Here is a 19,699-nt window from a genome sequence, read left to right on the forward strand (position 1 = left end):
GCTTGCAGGTACATAAAAACTGATTGCAAAAGCATCTCAAGTAATGTGAAGAGAAAAAGATTAGTAAAGGCAAATGTATGTCGCTTGCAATCGGATTCGTTGAATTTATAATGGGCAACAAAGAAATGGCAGACGTATTGAACAAATACTCCGGTTCTGTCTTCACGAAGGAATGCAGAAATAACGTTCCGAACGTACTCGGGGACAATGGGTCTGGTGAGGAGGAACTGAAGGATATCCTTATTCGGCAGGACATTGTTTTAGGGAAATTGATGGGTTTGAAGGCCGATAAATACCGGGAGCCTGATAGTCTGCAAACAGAGTACATAAGGAAGTGGCCCTAGAAATAATGGATGCATTGGTGATCATTTTCCAACAGTCTATCGATTCTGGATCAGCTCCTATGGACTGGAGGGTAGCTAACGTAACACCACGTTTTAAAAAGAGAAGGGAAACAGAAAACTGGCAATTATAGAGAAGTTAGACTGATATCAGTAGTGGGGAAAATGTTGGAATCAATCGTAACGGATGAAATAGCAGCGCATTTGGAAAGCAGTGACCATGATCGGGCCAAGTCACCATGGGATTTATGAAGAGGTATCATGCTTGACGAATCTTCAGGCATTTTTGGGGGATGCAACTAGCAGAGTGGACAAGGGAGAACCAGTGGATGTGTTGTAATTGACTTTCAAAAGGCTTTTGACAAGGTCCCGCACGAGAGATTGGTGTGCAAAATCAAAGCGCATGGTATTGGGGGTAGTGTACTGACGTGGATAGAGAACTGGTTGGCAGACAGGATGCAGAGAGTCGGGATAAACGGGTCCTTTTCAGAATGGCAGGCAGTGACTAGTGGAGTGCCGCAGCGCTCAGTGCTGTGACCGCAGCTCTTTATAATATACATTAACGGTTTAGATGAAGGAATTGAGTGTATTATCTCCAAGTTTGCTGATGACACTAAACTGGGTGGCGGTGTGAGCTATGAGGAGGACGTTAAAGGGCTGCAGGGTGAATTGGACAGGTAAGATGAGTGGACAAATGCATGGCAGATGCAGTATAATGTGCAATTGGTGGAAAAACACGAAAGGCAGAATATTATCTGAATTTCGGCAGATTAAGAAAAGGAGAGATGCAACGAGACCTTGGTATCATGTTTCATCAGTCATTGAAAGTTGACATGCAGGTACAGCAGGCAGTGAAGAAGGCAAATTGCATGTTGGCCTTTATAGCACAGGGATTTGTGGATAGGAACAGGGAGGTCTTTTACAGTTGCACAGGGCCTTCGTGATGCCTCACCTGGAGAATTGTGTTCAGTTTGGTCTCCTAATCTGAGGAAGGACGTTCTTGCTATTGAGGGAGTGCAACGAAGGTTCAACAGACTGATTCCAGGGAAGGCTGGACTGTCATGTGAGGAGAGACTGGATCAACTGCGCCTTGATTCACTGGAGTTTAGAAGGATGAGAGTGGATCTCATAGAAACCGATAGGATTCTGAGGGAACTGGAAAGGTTAGATGTGGGAAGAATGTCCCCGTTGTTAGGGAAGTCCAGAACCAGGGGACTGTGTCTTGGGACATGAGGTTTGCCATTTAGCACTGAGAAGAGGAGAAACTTCTTCACTCAGAGAGTTCTTAACCTATGGAATTCCCTGCGGCAGAGAGTTGTTGATGCCACTTCATTGGATATATTCAAGAGGTAGTTAGATATGGCGCTTACAGCTAAGGGTATCAAGGGGTATGGAGAGAAAGCAGGAAAGGTGTACTGAGGGAATGTTCAGCCATGATCTTATTGAATGACGGTGCACTCCCGAAGTGCAGATTTGCCTACTCCTGCACCTATTTTCTCTGTTTCTATATTTCCATGTTCACCTGCCCCCAATGTGGAAAGGGAGGTACTTACTGGAGCTTTCTGCTGAAACACACAGCGAGCAGTTCATAAGAGAGTCGACCTGATCACTTCTACTGTTCGTGCAAGTTTTAATCACATCCAGGTCTGAACTGTACCTGAGCTGTGGATACTATTCTGTATATTTTTCAAATAACGTAAAGAGTGATGGGCTTTTTAAAGTGCTTACTTCCAATACTGAAAACTACCAAGAATGACGTCAATACAACCGAAATAAGATTAATTCTTCTTGCCGGTCGTTGCAATTAGATTACTCTGTGAAACGGCTGAGCCATCACGATCTGTTCAGTAGTGCCACCTGCGTCCAGCAGATGGGGATGTCCGACAATTTAATTCCAACTGAGAAGCGTGTAACTGTCCCCGAGATAAGTATGTGTGAGGAGAGCTCAGGGTCAGATTCTGAGCATACAGCTCCCCACAGGGACATCACACACTGCACTATCCCTGGGGCAGCTCTTGGTCAGGCACTGAACATACTGCACCGTACAGGGACATCACACACAGCACCCTGCCTGGGGCAGCTCTGGGTCAGACTCACCACTTACTGCATCCCACAGGGACATTTCACACTGCCCCCTCCCTGGGGCAGCTCTGGATCAGACACTGAACATACTGAACCCACAGGGACATCACACACTGCCTCTCCGTGGGGCAGCTCTGGGACAGACTCACCACTTACTGCATCCGTGAGGGACATTTCACACTGTCCCCTCCCGAGGGCAGCCCAGGGTCTGACACTGAGGATATGCACCCCACAGCGACAGCACACATTGCCCGCTCCTTGGTGCAGTTCAGGTTCAGGCACTGCACCCCACAAGTACATCACACGCTGCCTCTCCCTGCGGCAGCTGAGGGGTAGACACTGCACCCCAGAGTGTCATCACACATTAACCCCTCCCTGGTGCAGCTCAGGGTCAGACTCTCGCTTTATCTCACCCCACAGGGACATCACGCACTGCCCACTCCTGGGGCAGCTCGTGGTCAGACACTGAAAAGACTGCACCACAGAGGGACATCATACACCGCCCGCTTCCCGGCCAGCTCACGGTCAGACACTGCACACCACAGTGATATCACACACTGCCCCCTCCCTGGGACAGCCCAGTGTCACACTCACAGCTTGCTGCACCTCACAGGGACATCACACACGGCGCGCTCTCTGGGGCAGCTCAAGGCCAGACACTGAACACACTGCATCCCACAGTGACATCACACACTTTCCCCTACGTGGGGCATCTCAGGTTCAGAAACTGCACCGCAAAGGGACATCTCACACTGCCCCCTCCCTGGGGCAGCTCGGGAACATGACCTGAACAAACTGCACCTCACAAGGAGATCACAACTTGCATCCAGCTGTAAGAATACAGGCTTTGGTGAGTATTTTGAGGGATTAGGCATTGCAAGTATAAAATGAACCAAGGACATTCATTGAAAAGCTTGCTGCTGCAAAGACAAAGACACTGCTTTGGATTTTCTGCTGACGCAAGGCTCTGGCTCTGCCACCAGTCATTATGGTGTTACGTCACACATTATCACTGCGAAACAAACGCACTGGGAAATAATACCGAGGAGCTCAGATCTGTCTTAGTTTATCGCTCATCTCGCTTCTCTGAAGGTAGAATCACAGAGAGCACTTGCAAACTGTTGAAAATAATAAATTATAAATAGTTTTTTCAAATTGTAATGCACTTAGTTAGGACTCTTTAATATCAAAATCCTGTATTGCGTCGTCAGCATGGAAACTTAAAAACATAACAGGAAAAGCTTGTATTGAGGTTGAAGATGAGGTCTGCCAAAACCAGTGCGTGGAGACAGAGGCTCCCAGGCTCAAGACTGGGTAGATGTGGATGTATATGAGTGTTAGAGCGAAAAACTTTAATTAGAGGTAAAGTAATTCGGTGTAATTAAAATAAAGTAAGGAAGACTGAGAGTAATATTTAAATTGCGTTCATGGAAAAATAGCTGTGTTCGGCAGAAACACTGAGGTCAGAGAAATTCGCTCAGGAGATAAGAACACGCACAAGCTTTATGTAGACAACTCTCAGATATAATGTGAGGAGGCCACGATGTTCCAGCCACAGAAGATAACAGGGACAATGCCTCTATTAAGTAGATGGTAGCCATATGTCTGCCAAGAACATTAGCCTGAGAATAAGCCTGGGAATACTTTCGGAGAAAATTAACACATAACCTGCAAAGGCTTTTCCTCAGCAACAGTCGCCAGCACTGAATGTACCAATGGTATCAGTAGAATTTACTCTATCCAATAAAATTAATTGCACTGTACCAGCCAATGAAATTGCTGTAACCTGTATTAACCAATGGAACACTTCCCCGCGTAGTTCCACCAGTTTAGAAACATAGAAATATAGAAACATAGAAAATAGGTGCAGGAGTAGGCCATTCGGCCCTTCTAGCCTGCACCGCGATTCAATGAGTTCATGGCTGAACATGTAACTTCAGTACCCCATTCCTGCTTTCTCACCATACCCCTTGATTCTCCGAGAAGTAAGGACTTCATCTAACTCCTTTTTGAATATATTTAGTGAATTGGCCTCAACAACTGTCTGTGGTAGAGAATTCCACAGGTTCACCACTCACTGGGTGAAGAAATTCCTCCTCATCTCGGTCTTAAATGGCTTACCTCTTATCCTTACACTGTGCCCCCTGGTTCTGGAGTTCCCCAACATTGGGAACATTCTTCCTGCATCTAACCTGTCTAACCCCTTCAGAATTTTAAACGTTTCTATGAGGTCCCCTCTCATTCTTCTGATCTCCAGTGAATACAAGCCCAGTTGATCCAATCTTTCTTCATAGGTCAGTCCCGCCATCCCGGGAATCAGTCTGCATGAACCTTCGCTGCACTCCCTCAATAGCAAGAATGTCCTTCCTCAGGTTAGGAGACCAAAACTGTACACAATACTCCAGGTGTGGCCTCACCAAGGCCCTGTACAACTGTAGCAACACCTCCCTTCCCCCGTACTCAAATCCCCTCGCTATGAAGGCCAACATGCCATTTGGTTTCTTACCTGCCTGCTGTACCTGCATGCCAACCATTAATGACTGATGTACCATGACACCCAGGTCTCTTTGCACCTCCCCTTTTCCTAATCTGTCACCATTCAGATAATAGTCTGTCTCTCTGTTTTTACCACAAAAGTGGATAACCTCACATTTATCCACATTATACTTCATCTGCCATGCATTTCCCCACTCACCTAACCTATCCAAGTCGCTCTGCAGCCTCATAGCATCCTCCTCGCAGCGCGCACTGCCTCCCAACTTAGTGTCATCCGCAAATTTCGAGATACTACATTTAATCCCCTCGTCTAAATCATTAATGTACAGAGTTAACAGCTGGGGCCCCAGCACAGAACCTTGCGGCACACCAGTAGTCACTGCTTTTCATTCTGAAAAGTCCCCATTTACTCCTGCTCTTTGCTTCCTGTCTGACAACCAGTTCTCAATCCATGTCAGCACACTACCACCAATCCCATGAGCTTTAACTTTGCACATTAATCTCTTGTGTGGGACCTTGTCGAAAGCCTTCTGAAAGTCCAAATATTCATCAACTGGTTCTCCCTTGTAGACTTTACTGGAAACACCCTCAAACAATTCCAGAAGATTTGTCAAGCATGATTTCCCTTTCACAAATCCATGCTGACTTGGACCTATCATATCACCTCTTTCCAAATGCACTGCTATGACATCCTTAATAATTGATTCCATCATTTTACCCACTACCGATGTCAGGCTGACCGGTCTATAATTCCCTGTTTTCTCTCTCCCTCTTTTTTAAAAAGTGGGGTTACATTGCCTGCCCTCCACTCCATAGGAACTGATTCAGATTCAATGGAATGTTGGAAAATGACTGTCACTGCATCCACTATTTCCAAGGCCACCTCCTTAAGTACTCTGGGATGCAGTCGCATCAGTCCCTGGGGATTTATCGGCCTTCAATCCCATCAATTTCCCCAACACAATTTCCCCACTAATAAGGATTTCCCTCAGTTCCTCCTCCTTACTAGACCCTCTGACTCCTTTTATATCTGGAAGGTTGTTTGTGTCCTACTCAGTGAATACCGAACCAAAGTACTTGTTCAAATGGTGCGCCATTTCATTGTTCTGATACTCCATTTTCCCTGCCCTAATCAAACCCTTTGTCCTCTCTGCTGAGTTTTAAATTTCTCCCAGTCCCTGGGTTCGCTGCTATTTCTGGCCAATTTGTGTGCCACTTCCTTGGATTTAATACTATCCCTGATTTCCCTTGATAGCCACGGTTGAGCCACCTTCCCTTTTTTATTTTTACGCCAGACAGGAATGTACAATTGTAGTAGTTCATCCATGCGGTCTCTAAATGTCTGCCATTGCCCATACACATTCAACCCCTTCAGTATCATTCGCCAATTAATCCTAGCCAATTCACACCTCATACCTTCAAAGTTACCCTTCTTTCAGTTCTGGACTATGGTCTCTGAATTAACTGTTTCATTCTCCATCCTAATGCAGAATTCCACCATTTTATGCTCACTCTTGCCCAAGGGGCCTCGCACAACGAGATTGCTAATTAAACCTCTCTCATTACACAACACCCAGTATAAGATGGCCTCCCCCCTGGTTGGTTCCTCGATATATAGGTCTAAAAAACCATCCCTTATGCACTCCAGGAAATGCTCCTCCACCGTATTGCTTCCAGTTTGGTTAACCCAATCTATGTGCATATTAAAGTCACCCATTATAACTGCTGCACCTTTCATGCACGCACCCCTAATTTCATGTTTGATGCCCTCCCCAACATCACTACTACTGTATGGAGGTCTGTACACAACTCCAACTAACGTTTTTTGCCCTTTGGTATTCTGCAGCTCTACCCATATAGATTCCACATCATCCAAGCTAATGTCCTTCCGAACTATTGCCTTAATTTCCTCCTTTTCCAGCAATGCTATCCCACCTCCTTTTACTTTTATTCTATCTTTCCTGAATGTTGAATACCCCTGGATGTTGAGTTCCCAGCCCTGATTATCCTGGAGCCACGTCTCCGTAATCCCAATCACATCATATTTGTTAACATCTATTTGCACAGTTAATTCATCCAACTTATTGCGGATACTCCTTGCATTAAGACACAAAGCCTTCAGGCTTGTTTTTTTAACACCCTTATGAGTAATTTTGACATTAGCTCCTTTATTCAAACTCCAGAGTGATGGTACAGCATGGGAGGCCTGCTTATACATAGTGCTCCCAAGGGATGCTGCGACCCCACCAGTAAGTGCCTGCCAACCCGAAAATGGCCTGTTTATTCCTACTCTCTGTTTTCTGTCCGTTAAGCAATCCGTAATCCTTGCTAGTATATAACGCCCAATCCCATGAGCCCTAAATTTATTCAATAATCTCTTGAGTGGCATCTCTTCGAATTTCTTCTGTATATATAAATACACCACATCCAGTGGTTCCCCCTTATCTATCCTGCTAGTTACCTGAAAAAACACTAACAGATTTGTCAAGAACAATTTACCTTTCATAAATCCGTGTTAATTCTGCCCAATCCTGTTATTCGTTCTGAAGTGCCCTGTTACTACGAGCTTCATAATAGATTTTAGCATTATCCCTACTATTGCTGTCCAGACTACCGGTACTGCACGGGTTAGAGACAGAGTAATTCTCACTCCATCCTGTCCCAAACACTACCATGGTTGATACAGAGTAAATCTCAGTCTACAATATCCCAAACACTCCCGGGGCAATTGCACATGGGTTATTTACAGAGTAAAGCTCCTTCTACACTGTCGCATCAAACACTCCCAGGCCAGATACAACACAGGTTCGATGCAGAGTAAAGCTCCCTCTACACCGTCCCATCAAATAGTCCCAGGATAGGTAAAGCACGGGTCAGATACGGAGTAAAGCTCCCTCTAGACTGTCCCGTCAAACTCTCCCAGGGCAGGTACAGAACAGGTTAGGTCCAGCATAAATCTCCCTTTGAACAGTCCCCAACAAAATTCACAGGGCAGCTCCAGCACAGGTTAAATACAGAGTAATTTCTCCCACAACACTGTCCCATCAAGCACTCAAAGGGTAGGTACAGCACAGATTAGATACACATTTTCCCACTGGACATTCCCATGGCAGGAATTGCACAGGTTGGTACAGAGTAAAGTTCCTCTACATTGTCCCATAAAACTCTCCTAGGGCAGGAACAGCTTGCGTTAGATACACAGTAAAGCTCCCTCTACACTGTCCCATCAAGCACTCCCAGAGCAGGTACTGCTTTGGTTAGATGCAGAGTAAAGCTTCCTCCACACTTTCCAAATAAACACTCCAAGGGCAAGTACAGCATAATTTAGTGAAAGGGTTACCCTCTCAAACCTCACTAAACAATTGTACAGGGCCTTGGTGAGATCACACCTGGAGTACTGTGCACATCTTTGTTCGCCTTATCTAAGGAAGGATACTTGCCTTGCTTAGATATAGAGCAAAGCTCCCTCAACATTGTCCCACCAGACATTCCATGGGCAGGTACAACACAGGCTAGATATGGAGTATATCTCCCTCTACACTGTCTCAAGCATTCTAGAGTAGATACTTCATTGGTTAGATACAGAATAAAGTTCACTCTACACTGACCCATAAAACACTCCCAGGGCAGATACAGAATAAATCTCCCTCTACATTGTCGCATCAAACACTCCCAAGACAACTGCAGCACGGGATAGATACAGAGCAAAGCTCCCTCTACTCTGCCGCATCAAACACTCCCAGAACAGGTACAACATGGTTTAAATATTGAGTAAATCTCCCTCTATACTGTTCCATCGGACATTGCCAGGGCAAGTACCGCATGCATTAGATACAGCATAAAAATCCCTCAACACTGTCCCACCAGGCATTCCAAGGGCATGTACAACACTGGTTAGGTATGGAGTATTTCTCCCTCGACACTCTCCAAAGCATTGCAGGGTAGATACAGCATTGGTTAGATACAGAATAATGCTCCATCTACACAGTCCCATCAAACACTCCCAGGGCAAGTACAGCACGGGATAAATACAGAGTAATCTCTCCCTCTGCATTGTCCCAACAAATAATCCTAGGGCAGGTAGCACGTGTTAGATACAGAGTAAAGCTCTTTCTACACTATGCCAACAAACAATCCAAGGGCAGGTACAGCACAGGGTAGAACTGAATATAAGATATAGGAGCAGGAGTAGGCACTTGGCCCCTCGAGCCTGTTCCACCATTTAATAAGATCATGGCTGATCTGATCTTGGGCTCAGCTCCACTTCCCTGCCCGCTCCCCATGACACTTTATTCCCTTATTGCTCAAAAATCTGTCGATCTCCTCCTTTAATATATTCAATGGCCCAGCCTCCACAGCTCTATGGGGCAGACATTCCATAGATTTACAACCCTCAAAGAAGAAATTCCATCTAATCTCAGTTTTAAATGGGCTGCCTCTTATTCTGAGACTATGACCCCTAGTTTTAGTTTTCCCTATAGTTGCAAATATCCTTTCTGCATTCACCTTGTCGAGCCCCTTCATTATCTTATATGTTTTGATAAGATCACCTCTCATTGTTCTGAACTCCAATGGGTATAGACCCAACCTACTCAACCTATCTTCAAAAGTCAACCCCCTCATCTCTGGAATCAACCTAGTGAACCTTCTCTGAACAGCCTCCAAACCAATACATTCTTCCTTAAATACAGAGACCAAAACTGTATGCAGTATCTAGGCGTGCCCTCACCAATATTCTGTACAGTTGTAGCAGGACTTAACTGCTTTTATACTTTATCCACCTTGCAATAAAGGCCAAGATTCCATTTGCTTTCCTGATTACTTGCTGTACCGGCATACTAACTTTTTGTGTTTCATGCACAAGGACCCCAAGTTGCGACTGTATTGCAGCACTTTGCAATTTTTATCCATTTAAATTATAATTTGTTTTTTATTTTTTCTGCCCCAGTGGATAACCGCACATTTTCCCACATTATACTGCATCTGCCGAATTTTTTGCCCACTCACTTAGCATGTCTGTATCCCTTTACAGATTGTTGTGTCCTCTTCACAAGTTTCTTTCCCACCCATCTTTGTATCATCAGCAAACTTTTCGAGATTGCACTCGGTCCCTTCATCCAAGTCATTAATATAGATTGAGGACTGAGCACCGACGCCTATGACAATGCTGGAGCTAGTTTGCCAATGGAAAAATGACCCCATTTATCTTGACTCAGATACAAAGTAAAGCTCCAACTGCGTTGTACCATCAAACACAGCCAGGGCAGGCACAGCACGCGTTAAATAGAGTAAAGCTCCCTCTACCCAGTTGCATCAAACACTCCCAGGGTACGTAGTGCATTGGTGAGATACGAAGTAAAGCTCCTTCTACACTTTCCAAATAAACACTCCTCGGGCCGGGTACAGCTTAATTTAGATAAAGGGTAATCCTCTCAAATCTCACTCTACAATTGTACAGGGCCTTGGTGAGACCACACTTGGAGTACTGTGCACAGTTTTGGTCTCCTTATCTAAGGAAAGATTTTCTTGCCTTGCTTAGATACCGAGTAAATCTTACTCAACACTGTCCACCAGACATTCCAAGGGCAGGTACAACACTGGCTTGATACGGTGTATATCTCCCTCCTTCAGGGGAGGGGAACCAGTGAGTGTAGAACTGAACCCAGACAGAGTCAGCACCTTCAGGGGAAGGGAACCAGTGAGTGTAGAACTGAACCCAGACAGAGTCAGCACCTTCAGGGGAGGAGAGGGGAACCAGTGAGCGGAAGTGAATCCAGCCAGAGTCAGCACTGAAGGGGAGGGTAACATATGAACATAAGAAATAGGAGTTCGAGTAGGCCACACGGCCCATCGAGCCTGCTCCGCCATTTAATAGGATCATGGCTTAATAGGACTCGGGTCCACCTCCCTGCCCACTCCACATAACCCTTTAATCCATTATCGGTTAAGAAACTGTCAATCTCTTAAAGTTATTCAATGACCAAGCTTCCACAGCTCTCTGAGGCAGTGAATTCCACAGATTTACAATGCTCTGGGAAAAGAAAGTTTTCCTCATCTCAGTTTTAAATGGGAGGTCCCTTATTCTGAGATTATGCTCCCTAGTTCTAGTCTCCCCTATCAGTGGAAACATCCTCTCTGCATCGACCTTGTCAAGCTGCTTCAAAACCTTATACGTTTCGATAAGATCACCTCTCATTCTTCTGAATTCCAATGAGTAGAGGGCCAAGCTCCTCAAACGTTCCTCATAATTAAACACCTCATCTCCGGAATCAACTTAGGAACCTTCTTTGAACTGCCTCCAAAGCAAGTCTATCCTTTCATAAATGTGGAAACCAAAACTGCACGCAGTAGTCTAAGTGTGGCCACACTAATACCCTGTATGACTGTGGCAAGACTTCCCTGCTTTTATACTCCATCCCCTTTGCAATCGAGACCAAGATTCCATTGGATTTTCTGTTCAATTGCTGTACCTTCATACTAAACTTTTGTTTCGTGCACAAGTACCTCCAGGTCCCACTGTACTGTAGCACTTTGCAATTTTTCTCCATTTAAATAATAACTTGCTGTTTGATGTTTTGTTCTGCCAAAGTGCATGACCTAACACTTTCCCACATTTTACTCGATCTGCCAAATTTATGCCCACTCACTTAGCCTTCCTATGTACTTTTGCAGATTTTTTGTGACCTCCTCACACATTGCTTTTCCTCCCATCTTTGTATCATCAGTGTAGTGGGAATTTTTAGAAACTCCGCTTTATGCATTCTGGCGATGTTAAAATGGTCAAATAAAGTCTGCTGATTCTGAGTCATGTGGAAAGAAGAAGTTAGACAAAGTATGGTTGTAGTGCAAACAGATGTATGCATGTTTTTACTCTGATAAGGAGGAACCGAATGCCCTAAACGCTGAACTCAGGGTCCCATGTACTTCATTGTGAAAGGTTTTTCTTCTTCCATTGTAACCACAATGACGCACGTGCTTGTGGGTTGTGAGATTAAATATGGAACGGCCGGGCGAGTTCGGGGGCAAGAGGCTGCGGAGCTTTTAGACTGATCTCCAATTCGGCCGAGTCTCTGTATACATATAATAAACTTGGGTGTTTTCCACTTGAGCAGATGGGTGTCTGAGTCATATTCTTTAACATAGTTTGCACCCCAACAATTTGGCTACATTACACTCGGTCCTTTCTTCCAAGTCGTTAATGTAGATTGTAAATAGTTGGGGTCCCAGCACTGATCCCTGTGGCACCCGACTAGTTACTGATTTCCAACCCGAGAATGAACCATTTATCCCGACTCTCTGTTTTCTCTTAGTTAGCCAATCCTCTATCCATGCTAATATATTACCCCCAAATCCATGTTTTTTTTTATCTTGTGTGGTAACCTTTTATGCGGCACCTTGTCAATGCCTTCTGGAAGTCCAAATACACCACATCCACTGGTTCCCCTTTATCCACCCTGTTTGTTACATTGGTGGAGCCCAGATGATATTGGACAGGAGACGGTCGGTTGTCTGTGCGGGGCAGGAATTGGAGCCGTAAGTGGGCTGGTGAGCCTCATAAACACCTGCTTTAGGTCCCAGGCCCCAATCACAGGCCACAGGCCCTGGGATGCCCCCGTGGTGACAGGCCCGGGTCAGCGGGGTCACTGGCCGCCATCTTGGACGGTTCATGGCGCATGTGCGGCCACCTTGTTGCAGGAACCAAGACATTTAGCAAAACATCAAATGCTGATATTTGTGTGTCCTGCCAAATATCAGCCAAAGTTCCACATACACCTCCGCAGGGAATTCCACAGGTTAACAACTCTCTGAGTGAAGAGGTTTCTCCGCATCCCCTTCTTAATTGGCCTACCGCTTATCCTAAGACCATGTCCCCTGGTTCTGGACTTCCCCAAAATCGGGAACAATCTTCCCGCATCTACCCTGTCCAGTCCCGTCAGAATCTTATACATTTCCATGAGATACCGTCTCATCTTTCTAAACTCCAGTGAATAAAGGCCCAGTTGATCCAGTTTCTCCTCATATGACAGTCCAGCCATCCCGGAAATCAGTCTGGTGAACCTTCCCTGCAATCCCTCAACAGCAATAACGTCCTTCCTCAGATTAGAAGACCAAAACGGAACACAATATTCCAGGTGAGGCCTCACTAAGACCCTGTACAACTGCAGTAAGAACTCCCTGCTCCTATACTCAAAACCCGAGCTATGAAGGCCAACATACCATTTGCCTTCTTCACTGCCTGTTGCACCTGTATGCCAACCTTCAATGACTGATCACCCATGACACGCAGGTCTCGTTGCACCTCCCCTTTTCCTAATCTGCCGCCATTCAGATAATATTCTGCCCCAGTGTTTTTGCCCCCAAAATGGATAACCTCACATTTATCCACATTATTCTGCATCTGCCATGCATTTGCCTACTCACCTAACCTGTCCAAGTCACCCTACAGCCTCTTAGCGTCCTCCTCACAGCTCAGACCGCCACCCTGTTTAGTGTCATCTGCAAACTTGGAGATATTACACTCAAGTCCTTCATCCAAATCATTGATTTATATTGTAATGAGCTGGGGTCCCAGCACTGAGCGCTGCGGCACTCCACAAGTCACTGCCTGCCATTCTGAAAAGGACCCGTTTATCCCGTTTCTCTGCTTCCTGTCTGCCAACCAGTTCTCTATTCACGTCAGTACATTACCCCCAATACCATGTGCTTTGACTTTGCACACCAATCTCTTGTGTGGGACCTTGTCAAAAGCCTTCTGAAAGTCCAAATACACCACATCCACTGGTTCACCCTAGTCCACTCTGCTAGTTACATCCTCAAAAATTCCAGAAGATTTGTCAAGCATGATTTCCCTTTCATAAATCCATGCTGACTTGGACTGATCCTGTCACTGCTTTCCAAATGCCCTGCTGTTTCATCTTTAATAATTGATTCCAACATTATCCCCACTGCTGATGTCAGGCTAACTGGTTTTTAATTACCCGTTTTCTCTCTCCCTCCTTTTTTAAAAAGTGGTGTTACATTAGCTACCCTCCAGTCCATAGGAACTGATCCCGAGTCAATAGAATATTGGAAAATGACCACCAATGCATCCACTATTTCTCGGGCCACTTCCTTTAGTACTCTGGGACGCAGACTATCAGGCCCTGGTGATTTATCAGCCTTCAATCCCATCAATTTGCCTAACACAATATCCCGCCTAATAAGGATATCCTTCAGTTCCTCCTTCTCTCTCGACCCTCGGTCCCCAAGTACATTCGGAACATAATTCGTGTCTTCCTTCGTGAAGACAGAACCGAATTATTTGTTCTATTGGTCTGCCATTTCTTTGTTACCCATTATAAATTCACCTGAATCCGACTGCAAGGGACCGACGTTTGACTTCACTAATCTTTTTCTCTTCACATATTTACAGAAGCTTTCATGTTCCAAGCAAGCTTCCCCTCCTAAGGAAACCCTTAGTCCTCCCCTGTTGAATTCTAAATTACTCCCAGTCCTCAGGTTTGCTGCTTTTTCTGGCCAATTTTTGTGCATCTTCCTTGGTTTTAACACTATCCTTAATTTCCCTTGTTAATCACGGTTGAGCAACGTTCTCCGTTCTATTTTTACTCCAGACAGGGATGTACAATTGCTGAAGTTCACCCGTGTGATCTTTAAATGTTTACCATTGCCTATCCACTGTCAACTCTTTTAGTATCCTTGGCCAGTCTATTCTAGAATTGCCAATTCACACCTCAGACCGTCAAAGTTCCCTTTCCTTAAGTTCAGGACCCGAGTTTCTGAATTAACTGTGACATTCTCCATCTTAATGAAGAATGCTACCATATTACATTACATTTCCCGAAGGGGCCACGCACAACAAGTTTGCTAATTAGTCGCTTCTCATTACACATCACCCAGTGTAGGATGGCCAGCTCTCTTATTGGTTCCTCAACATATTGGTCGAGAAACCCATCCCAAATATGCTCCAGGAAATCCTCCTCCACCACATTACTACCATGTGGTTAACCCAAACAATATGTAGATTAAAGTCACCCATGATAACTGCTGTACCACCACTGCACACATCCCTTATTTCTTGTTTGATGCTGTCCCCAACCTTACCACTACTAAACAGTGAGATAGACATTGCAGCAAGGGGCTGGTTATTGTGAAACAACAATTCTAGAAGAACAGTGATCCCGACATGATTTGAACAAGCAGCCCTTTGATCTAGAATCAGACGCACTACCGTTGAACCACGAGGTTTACACAGTAGTTCAGGGATGTTCGTCGATATGAAGGTTCTGCAATACAAGGGACTTTAAATTCCCCGCCCATTAAAAGACAGTGAGTAAAATGGGATATGGTTTAACAGTCACATGCAAAGTGACATGTATTGATGCTTGGGGTCACTAGACGCCAGGGGGCGCCACTGTCGGTGGTCATCGGGCTGTACGCGCGTTTGCGCGGGCCCTGCTATATAAGAGCGAGTACTATGTCACGTGGGCACTTTGGGAATAAGTAAAGTTGAACCAGGTTTCCAGTAGAGTGAGTTTACAGTAACAAGTCTGTCGAGTCATTCTATACATTGCACAAAACACAGGACAAATGATTGAAGTATGGAGTGTCCCTGAGTTAGCATTTGTTTGATTGTGCAAAAGAAGGTGAGGGGTTAATTCATGATACTTTCCCGTGAAAGCAAGACAAAAGGTTCAGAAAAAAACGATACGGTGACTGTCAGGTGAGCGCTGCTTGCGACACCTGGTGGGAATGGGCGGTAATTTTAAAGCCCCTTGTATTGCAGAACCTTCATATAGACGAACATCTCCAGCTCACTGTGTAGGCCTCGTGGCGGAACGATAGCGCGTCTGACTCCCGATCAGAAGATTGCGTGTTCAAATCAGGTCACTGCTCTTTTGGATATTGTTCTTCCAGAATTAATATTTCATTTGCTGTTTGAAAATAAACAGACCCTTGCTCCAAGGTCTGTCTCACTGTTTCCCCGGTGTCAGGCAGAGATACGCCTGCTGCCCTCAATTATTTCATGTGACAGGACACAAAATTTCAAAATCAATCTGCAGGTGGCCACACACAGCAGTGAGTAGTCAGGATGGCCGAGCGGTCGAAGGTGCTGTGTTCAGTTCAAAATCTATCTTGAAGTCAAGGGTCCAAATCCCATTTCTGGTGTTTATTATTTTTAATCATTAAGCAGAAACAAACACCAACTTTGTAAATATTGAACCATTAATGTTAATTATTTCATTTTCTCTAATCTTTAATTGATCAATGTTCACGCGGGGTTGCGATGCAGGGAGTTTTCACGTGTTAAACGAATGTGATAACAACTACACTACTGAAACACTGCAATTGACACAAAGCCAGGAACATAACCAGAGCTTTAACCTACACAGTTGGCCGACACTTCAGCAGCTGGTTTTACGAGAATAGAATGACGGTGCTGTATTTAGGAAGGCAGTGAGTGTGGTAGGAATTGATCTCGTGTTTTACAGACTTTGCACATCGGAACAGGAGCTGGCCATTTAGCAGCGCGTGGTTAGGATCAGGAATTCACGGCTTGAGACTTTCTGGCCTCAGGTAAGAAGGTGGTGCTGAGGAATAAGGTGAAAGGTTGAATCTTCTGCACTGAGTCTCTTTAACAAACTCCAGCACCAGGTCAGACGAAATGTTAAGCGAGCAGCTGAACTGCTGAATCCCACTTTGAAGGAGTTGGCCGTGGTGTCAAACAAATGTGTTCCGTTTAATGATAATAATTGTTAGAATTGGAATTCAAGCTGAACACACGTGTAGAGGAGACAGTGACCTGAACACAGCACCTTCGACCGCCCGGCAATCCTGACTATTCAGCGCTGTATGTGGCCGCCTGCAGGTTGATTTTGAACTTTTGTGTCTTGTCACATGAAATAAATGAGGGCAGCAGGCGCATCTCTGCCTGACACCGGGGAAACAGTGAGACAGACCTTGGAGCAAGGGTCTGGTTATTGCCAAACAGCAAAGGAAATATTAATTCTGGAAGAACAATGTCCAAAAGAGCAACACCCTAACGTGATTTGAACACACAACCTTTGGATCTGGAGTCAGACATACTACCGTTGCACCACGAGGCCTATACAGTGAGCTGGAGATGTTCGTCTATATGAAGGTTCTGCAATACAAGGGGCTTTAAAATCCCCGCCCATTCCCAACACGTATCAAAAGCAGCGCTCAGCTGACAATCACCGGATGGTTTGTTCGAAAACTTTTCTCTTTCTTTCACGGGAAACGATAATTAATTAACCCCTCACCATCTTTACACAATCAAACAAATGCTAACTCAGGGCACTCCATACTTCAATCATTTGATCTGTGCTTTGGGGAGCGGGCAGGGAAGTGGACCTGAGTCCATTATCAGATCAGCCATGATTGTATTAAATGGTGGAGCAGGCTCGAGGGGCCGTATGGCCCACTCCTGCTCCTATTTCTCATGATCTTATGTTCTTATGCAAGTTAACCCATTTTACGCACTGTATTTTAGCTTTCTAGTTGAAAGTGTTCATTGCCGATGACACCACGAATCTGGGGCAACTTTTATCAAATTTATCAGCACCGATTATTCCTACCGTGCACACAAAATACAATCAGTAGTGAAGATAAAATCCCACCGTGTGTATTTTCAGATTCAACGCAGTAGCATTGCAAATAAGGTGAAAGAATTTTACACTGAAATGATTTGCAAGTGTTACTTGTTTTTGTGTCTTTAATTAGACTTTGTGGCGTCTGACTCCCGTTCATGCCACTGCTGAGTAAGAAAGGAGGATTTGACATTGACCAGACTGCACTACCCCTGATATTTGTCAGCTCATCCTTTATATTCAGTGATTTCTCGCTCTTTGATGGGCTGCAGTGTAGCGGATATCACGTTGGCCTCACACGCAAAAGGTCCCCGGTGGAACCGTTTTCTCTCACTCAAAGTTATCTATTTATTGGTGAAATAAAGAGCAATTAATGAATAAGGGAGCCCTTTTGCCAGGAGAATAAATAGCAAATAAAAACAGCAAATGCTGGAAATCTCAGCAGGTCAGGCAGCATTTGCAGGGAGACGAAACTCGCCTCTGATTGTTCATCCACAGCAAGTTTAAACATAATGTTTCTGCCTGGGATTGAACTAGGGTCCTTTCGCGTGCAAAGCAAACGTGATAACCACTACACTACAGAAACCTCTTCTACAACGGCCCCCACAGCGTGGAGCTGACCAGTGAGCTCCCTCTGTGCAGATCGGGACTGTGTTGGCTCTCCTGAAACAAATTCTGCCCCACACTGAAAGTTCACAATCCTTCTCCTCCGCTGCCCTTTACAGAAATGTCACGGATCACCGAGCCACCGTGTTCATTTCCACATCGTCATAGTGGGGCCACAGAGGCTCCTACCGTCTCCCCGCGATCAGCGAACTCACCCAGTTTACAGAATTAAACACCAAACACGTGCCCGGCAAAGTGCAGGAGAAGCCAGATAGTCTGTAATCTCGGTCGATCACAGAGAGTATTGGTATTCATGGTGATTACAGCAATTATTAAGCGTCTCACAGACCTCAATTATTTTTCTGCGATGAATTGATCGAGGATTGAAACCAGGTTAGTGCGCCGGGTCTTAACACCTCGACCACCAGGGAACAGTTACAATACATGTCGAACCAGGTTGGTGCACCGGATCTTAACCCCTCGACCACCAGGGAACAGTTACGATGCATGTCGATATATTTATCTATATTTATATATGAACCTGAATGTCAATGGCTACCAACCTAGACTCGTGGCGCCCACGGTAGTGCGTCTAACTTTGAGTGAGAGAAACGGTTCCACAGTGACACCTGTCATGTGTTCGACATGGTTACTGCTTGTACTATTACAAGGTGTGCCACCAGAAGGCACTGCAGTGGGAGACTTGTAGCTTACCTGCACAGGTGTGCCTGGCCTCGTATAAAAGGCAGGCCACCAATAAAGGTTATCAATAAAGGACTCAGGTCACTGCAGTTAAAGAACGACGCATTGTCTCGTGGAGTCATTATCAGAGCATTTGAAGGTATTACAAGGGAGCACAAAGCCTTAGAAACTGGAAATTCTACCAGAGCGTCGAAGTCATGCTGTAGGTGCCTGGGACAACACATTGCTCAAAGTTGTCCACACGTGAAGACAGAGTGTTTCTTCGACAGAAAAACTGGGCATCTTACGAAGGCATGCCGCCTGAAGGGTAAACCTGTTGTTAATGCTATGAGTCCAGCGTTCAAAGCTCTGAGTCGAAATTTCAAGAGACTTCATAGTATAGAAGACCAACAACAGGACGAGGAGATGTTAGAGTTACACATCATCAGGAGCACGAGTTTAGCGGACAGTGATTCGGAAAGCATCAAAATCCACATAGATGTTGCTGGATTCAAGATACCAATGGAAATTGGCACAGGTGCATCCGTGAGTGTAATACCGGAGTCACTGTACCGCGACAAATTGCGTGATTTCCAACTGGAGAAACCCAAGATCGAGCTGCGAGGCTACTCGGGAGAGTAAATTCCATAGGTTGGTCATATCACTGTACCGATCGGTGAAATATCAAGATTAATTTCAGAACTTGCCTCGAATAGTAGTGAAAAGAGACAAGTCTGCCTTACAAGGAAGAAATTGATTAAGCTCACTGAAGCTGGATTGTAGTCATATTTTCTGTGTGGAAGCGAGATTTTCATCAACGGATGAGGTTGTCAAGAAGTATCCAAAGGTGTTCTGCGAAACGGACAGTCCGATCCAAGGCTTCAA

The 19,699-nt window shown here is 45.1% G+C and overlaps 1 non-coding gene across 1 annotated transcript; it reads right to left on the minus strand.

Moving 5' to 3' along the window:
* Positions 1 to 18,040: 18,040 nt before the first annotated feature.
* trnaa-ugc (transfer RNA alanine (anticodon UGC)) lies at positions 18,041 to 18,113 on the minus strand. The gene has a single exon. It is a non-coding gene; the product is annotated as a tRNA-Ala (tRNA).
* Between the last annotated feature and the right edge of the window lie 1,586 nt (positions 18,114 to 19,699).

Source organism: Pristiophorus japonicus, chromosome 25 (genome assembly GCF_044704955.1).
Source record: "Pristiophorus japonicus isolate sPriJap1 chromosome 25, sPriJap1.hap1, whole genome shotgun sequence".
NCBI lineage: Eukaryota > Metazoa > Chordata > Chondrichthyes > Pristiophoridae > Pristiophorus > Pristiophorus japonicus.